Here is a 6,215-nt window from a genome sequence, read left to right as displayed (position 1 = left end):
TGGGGTGGCAGCATCATGTTGTGGGTGTGCTTTATTGCAGGAGGGACTGGTGCACTTCATAAAATAGATGGCATCATGAGGCAGGAAAATTATGTGGATATATTGAAGCAACATCTCAAGACATCAGTCAGGAAGTTAAAGCTTGGTCGCAAATGGGTCTTCCAAATGGACAATGACCCCAAGCATACTTCCAAAGTTGTGGCAAAATGGCTTAAGGACAACAAAGTCAAGGTATTGGAGGGGCCATCACAAAGCCATGACCTCAATCCCATAGAGAATTTGTGGGCAGAACTGAAAAAGCGAGCAAGGAGGCCTAGAAATCTGACACAGTTACACCAGCACTGTCAGGAGGAATACAACACTCCTTCCGTGGCCTCCGACTGCTTTTAAATGCTAGTAAAACTAAATGCGTACTCTTCACCCAATTGCTACCTCCCTGCCCGACTAGCATCACTACTCTGGACGGTTCTGACTTAGAATATGTGGACAATTACAAATACCTAGGTGTCTGGTTAGACTGTAAACTCTCCTTCCAGACTCATATTAAGCATCTCCAATCCAAAATTTAATCTAGAATTGTCTTCCTACCGATCCTTGACTTCTGCGATATCATTTACAAAATAGCCTCCAACACTGCTCACTTAACCAGCCACACCAATGTGTCAGAGGAAACACTGTACAACTGCCGACCGAAGTCAGCGTGCATGCGCCTGGCCTACCACAAGGAGTCGCTAGAGCGCGATGGGACAAGGATATCCCAGCCGGCCAAACCCTCCGCTAACCCGGACTATGCTCCATGTTGAATGGTTCAAGTGACAGTAAAGGGGTCTACAGTCTACGGAAACGGAGCCAAAGGAAGTCAGACGCACAAATGTACGTAGAACTACTTACAGAGCAACACAAATGGACATCCTTTGACTCCGTTTGCATAGACTGTGTAGACCCCCTAAATTCTAGCACAGACATACTAACTGTACACAACAGCAGACACTAAGCCCTGGTGTTCAGTGCCCAGGAATGAGACCCTAAATCTGCGGCCCGTTGTGGTCATACAACAGTCATTCATCAATGGTCTTCAAACCTGGTCCTGCTGAGCAACAACAGGGGTTTCCTTTTAGTTCTAGAGCCAATACTACAATTCCTTCCTAATTTCAGACTTTTCTGTCATGGGACCTACAGCAGCTTTTGTGACATCACCTCATAATGACCTATCAGTTAAATCTCAGATTCCCAGTGAACTTGATTGAAAACCCTTTAAGAAGCATTACAAAATGTGACCATTAACAAACAGTGCCTTCGGAAATTCAGACCTTTGACTTTTTCCACATATTGTTACATTACAGCCTTATTCTAAAATCGATTCAAATGTTGTTGTTTTTTCCCTCAATCTACACACAACTCATAATGACGAAGCAAAAACAGTTTTGAAATTATTGCTAATATATTACGAACAAAAAACAAATACATTTACATAAGTATTCAGACCCTTTACTCAGTACTTTCTTAAAGCACTTTTGGTAGCACTTACAGTCTCGAGTCTTCTTGGGTACGACGCTACAAGCTTGGCACACCTGTATTTGGGGAATTTCTCCCATTCTTCTTTGCAGATCCTCTCACGCTCTCAGGTTGGATGGGGAGCATTGCAGCTCAGCTATTTTCAGGTCTCTTCGGAGATGTTCAATCGGGTTGAAGTCCGGGCTCTGGCTGGGCCACTCCAGGACATTCAGTAACTAGCCCAGAAAAACATCCCCACAGCATCATGCTGCCACCACCATGCTTCACCGTAGGGATGGCGCCAGGTTTCCTCCAAACGTGATGCTTGGCATTCAGGCCAAAGAGTTCCATCTTGGTTTCATCAGACCAGAGAATCTGGTTTCTAATGGTCTGAGAGTCTTTAGGTGCCTTTTGGCAAACTCCAAGTGGGCTTTCATGTGCCTTTTTTACTGAGGAGTGGCTTCCGTCTGGCCACTCTATCATAAAGGCCTGATTGGTGGAGTGATGCAGAGACAGTTGTCCTTTCTCTCAATAGAGGAACTCTAGAGCTCTGTCAGAGTGACCATTGAGTTCTTGGTCACCTCCCTGACCAAGGTGCTTCTCTCCCAATTGCTCAGTTTGGCTGGGCGGCAAACCTTGGAGATTCCAAACTTTTTCCATTTAAGAATGATGAAGCAACTGTGTTCTTGGGGACCTTCAAAGCTGCAGAAATGCATTGGTACCCTTCCCTAGATCTGTGCCTTGACACAATCCTGTCTCAGAGCTGGCTTGGTTGTTGCTCTGACATGCACTATCAACTGTGGGACCTTATATAGACAGGTGTGTGCCTTTCCAAATAATGTCCAATAAATTGAATTTACCACAGGTGGACTCCAAGTTGTAGAAACATCTCAATGATGATCAATGGAAACAGGATGCACCTGAGGTCAATTACGAGTCTCATAGCAAATGGTCTGAATACTTATGTAAATAATGTATGTTTTTATACATTTGCAAACATTTCTAAAAAACTGTTTGCTTTGCCATTATGGGGTATTGTGTGTGTGTGTGTGTAGACTGATGATGAAAAAAATCTATTGAATACATTTTAGAATAAGGCTGTAATGAAACAAAATGCGGAAAAAGTCAAGGGGTCTGAATACTTTCCGAAGGCACTATATAATGTACAGTAGTTGTGGCTATGGTTGGGAAGACCACACAGCCAGGTAAATATAGGTCACAAGCTCATCTATGATCAGTTACAGAAAGATACAGACATATAAAACAGTATTCCTGATGCTGAGATCTCTGGTTAGGGATCCAGATATTGGGCCTGTTGCGTTCTACTGGTCCTCGGGTTTGTGTTCTCTGGGTTTGAAGGTTGGTTCTGGTCAGGCTTAGGTGATTTAAGATGGTTCTAGGGGGTTCTACTGGTCACCGGGTCCGGGTTCTCTGGGCCTGAAGTTGAGAGAGAAGCTGTTGATGCAGAACCTCTCTCCTGTGGGGTCCGGTCCATCCTCAAACACATGACCCAGATGGGCGTCACACTGTAACGATGCACACACACTAGAGGAGACAGAACAAACACACCAACACACTAACACCTGCAATACACAATAGTCTGATTGGCTCTCAGCATAATTACCCAGAATGCAACTCACATGTTTATAGACGACCTCTGTCTCTACACTACCCAGGGTGTTGTCAGGGTGACGGATGATGTATATGTGGCTCTAGTGGTGTTCCCAAATCCCATGAGCCTCTTTGAATGCCGGCCAGCCCATGCCCGAGTCACACTTCACCTCTGAACTAGAGGAGAGAGCGGGAGGTCTAGAAAGAGATCGAGTCTAAATGCTCATATTCGGGTTAGGATTACAGAAAGGTCGAAATGAAGATTTTAGTGTGACCAGTTGGTATAGTGAGGCTAGATGGTTACCTGAAGAGGGGAGGGTCGCAGGACACACGCTGGTACATCCCCACTTCACTATGGTTCTGATAGAGACCGCTGAAAGGCTGAGGACACATACAGAGTAGGCACACTATATGTTGTCTTTTGAGGCTTCCACCATATTGCTTTAACCTAGCCTATGTTTTCAGATCAGTGCAAATGAAGGAGAGGGAGTCACTGTAGACTACTGAGATGCAGCCCATACTGTATGTCATTCTTTAACCAACTGCTCCCATCTTCCACACTGGAAGACTATAAACAAAGTCCATACAAACCTACTCAATGAACCAACCGATGGTTATGAATTGTCAGTCCATGGTCATTGATGCTGAGGACAGGAGATGTGTGTGTGTGTGAGTGACTCACCATCTGTCCCCTTCTCCCTCGTTACCATGTTCTGTTTAGAGGTCAGTTTCTTCTGCCAGTCGGTCATCGCATCACAACGAGTCAGTGATCGCAAGCCCGTAACACACAAACACACACATGCGAACATTGATAAGCAAAATTTGGTGAGAGTTTTGTTGCACTTTATTTGTAATTCAATTATTTTTGAATTGCGTTTAGCTTTTCATTTCCCACTGTAGCCTACTAAGAGCACAATGGGTTTCTGCTCTTTGCAGCAAATGTGTCTCCAGGGAAAATGTTACAGTAGGCCTGTGTCAGATGGCTCTTTGGAGTAAATATGTCCCCAGAGAAAATGTGACAGTAGGCCTGTGTGAGATGGCTCTTTGGAGTAAATATGTCCCCAGGGAAAATGTGACAGTAGGCCTGTGTGAGATGGCTCTTTGGAGTAAATATGTCCCCAGGGAAAATGTGACAGTAGGCCTGTGTGAGATGGCTCTTTGGAGTAAATATGTCCCCAGGGGAAATGTGACAGTAGGCCTGTGTCAGATGGCTCTTTGGAGTAAATATGTCCCCAGGGAAAATGTGACAGTAGGCCTGTGTCAGATGGCTCTTTGGAGTAAATATGTCCCCAGGGAAAATGTGACAGTAGGCCTGTGTCAGATGGCTCTTTGGAGTAAATATGTCCCCAGGGAAAATGTGACAGTAGGCCTGTGTCAGATGGCTCTTTGGAGTAAATATGTCCCCAGGGAAAATGTGACAGTAGGCCTGTGTGAGATGGCTCTTTGGAGTAAATATGTCCCCAGGGAAAATGTGACAGTAGGCCTGTGTCAGATGGCTCTTTGGCAACTTCCACTGGTCTATTCTGCATCAACCACTTACACAACCAGACCAAAAACACTTGTTGATTTTGTTTAAAAAATATAGAAAAGACTATGAATAGGACATATTACAATAGTATCTAATAAATGTACTAACTTACAACAAAGGAGCTTATCCAGATGCAAACTATGCAATTCCATTCTATAAAGCCTAATAACTCATACCTGAACCAGTGGAGGCAGGACGGATGAAAGCAGGAACTCTAGTCTTGGGCAATAATATGGACTTGGCAGGCGCTCTCTGAGCGATGACGAGCGAAAGTCGGACGATAAAACGAGACATGTTTTCTCCTGCAGTTTGAGGCTGTGCGCTCCAGTCCTCTGCGCAGCAAGTGTCTGTATCAAAGTCAAGTGCAGGCGGTTGGCATCAGCGCTGCTCTGACCTAATCTGCGCTCAATGGGGACTTTGAACTCTCCAGCGAGTTCCTTTTGGTCACTGCCTGACCTTCTCCCCAATAGCCCGCCCTGCTGTCCAGTATAAAGGTAGTAGGAAGACCCGGTCACAAACTTGATGGAGAGCTCTAAATTAAACATTTTTATTGGTACTGGTGCTTCCAATTTAAAAACATTAAAAATATAAAATAACATTATAAAATAACATTTAGGAGCAACAGCAACTTAAAAAAAAAACATGTATTGCATATAGCCTATATTAGGCCTATATGCATTCTAGCTACTTTTGAAGCACATGTTGTGCCCTAAAATCTAAATATGGAATCCTGTAAAGATGTGTTTTATAAAAAGCTCAAATGTTGATACAAAAAACTGCCATTGTAATTACAAAGCCACTGGTGGAATATTAGGTTACTACATTGTGTACAAGCACAATTTACCTATTGCGATGCATTACATTGAAATTGTAGTGTCTTAATAAAGTCAAGTTCGTCGTTACCCCATTGGCTCACAGCAAAAACGACATTTAAGAAAAGTACATGTCTAAGAATGACTTTTCAACATGTCCTGCTCCCAAGCGTTCTCACTACTTAGAAAAACAGAATATTGTAGAGCTCCCCTTTTCATGAAGGTGCTAGCAGCCACATGAGTGAGTGCTAGCTAATGTTTTCCACACACATAGCTACGTGTAGTCTACTTGTACACCAGGTCCCCACATTTCCCACGCAGAACAGCCTGAAGCCACAGGGCTCTCCTCGCAGGCTCTATTTCCCTATGTGGGAGCACTGTAGTTCGGGATTATTTTTAATTTTTATTTTACTTCTACATTGAACAACACAGCAGCTTTTCGGCATGTTTTGTTATTTCTGTATAACAAAAAGTTGACAATGAAGTTGGCTCTTTTACAATGGGGGTCAATGGTTTCCCCCCAATTTGTGGGCGTGGTCGAGGGGAATTTCTTATTATTACGTGAATAACGACTCGGAGTATAGCAATCAGTCAGTTGATGACAGAGTCGACGACGTAGCACGCAACCATTGGCTGATGCAAGCAACGTCTGAGCAGGGGAGCGCGACCATGATCATTGACTTCCTGAAGAAGCTATCCCCTTTATTTTATTTCTGTGTCGCCACATGTTTGGATGTACTGGTAAAGTTACCGGGTTGTTAACTAGCTAG

The 6,215-nt window shown here is 43.9% G+C and overlaps 1 long non-coding RNA gene across 1 annotated transcript; it reads right to left on the bottom strand.

The window, feature by feature from the left end:
• Window positions 1-3,429: 3,429 nt before the first annotated feature.
• On the bottom strand, window positions 3,430-4,999 carry LOC149977389 (uncharacterized). The gene is made up of 3 exons (XR_016486544.1): window positions 4,810-4,999; window positions 3,788-3,839; window positions 3,430-3,486 (listed from the first exon to the last, which is right to left on the bottom strand). It is a non-coding gene; the product is annotated as an uncharacterized LOC149977389 (long non-coding RNA).
• Window positions 5,000-6,215: the final 1,216 nt, after the last annotated feature.

This window comes from Oncorhynchus mykiss, chromosome 15 (genome assembly GCF_057628025.1).
Source record: "Oncorhynchus mykiss isolate SJ-2025 chromosome 15, ASM5762802v1, whole genome shotgun sequence".
NCBI classification, from domain to species: domain Eukaryota; kingdom Metazoa; phylum Chordata; class Actinopteri; order Salmoniformes; family Salmonidae; genus Oncorhynchus; species Oncorhynchus mykiss.
The sequence above is the reverse complement of the archived record's forward strand: the minus strand, read 5'-3'. Positions and strand labels throughout refer to the sequence as shown.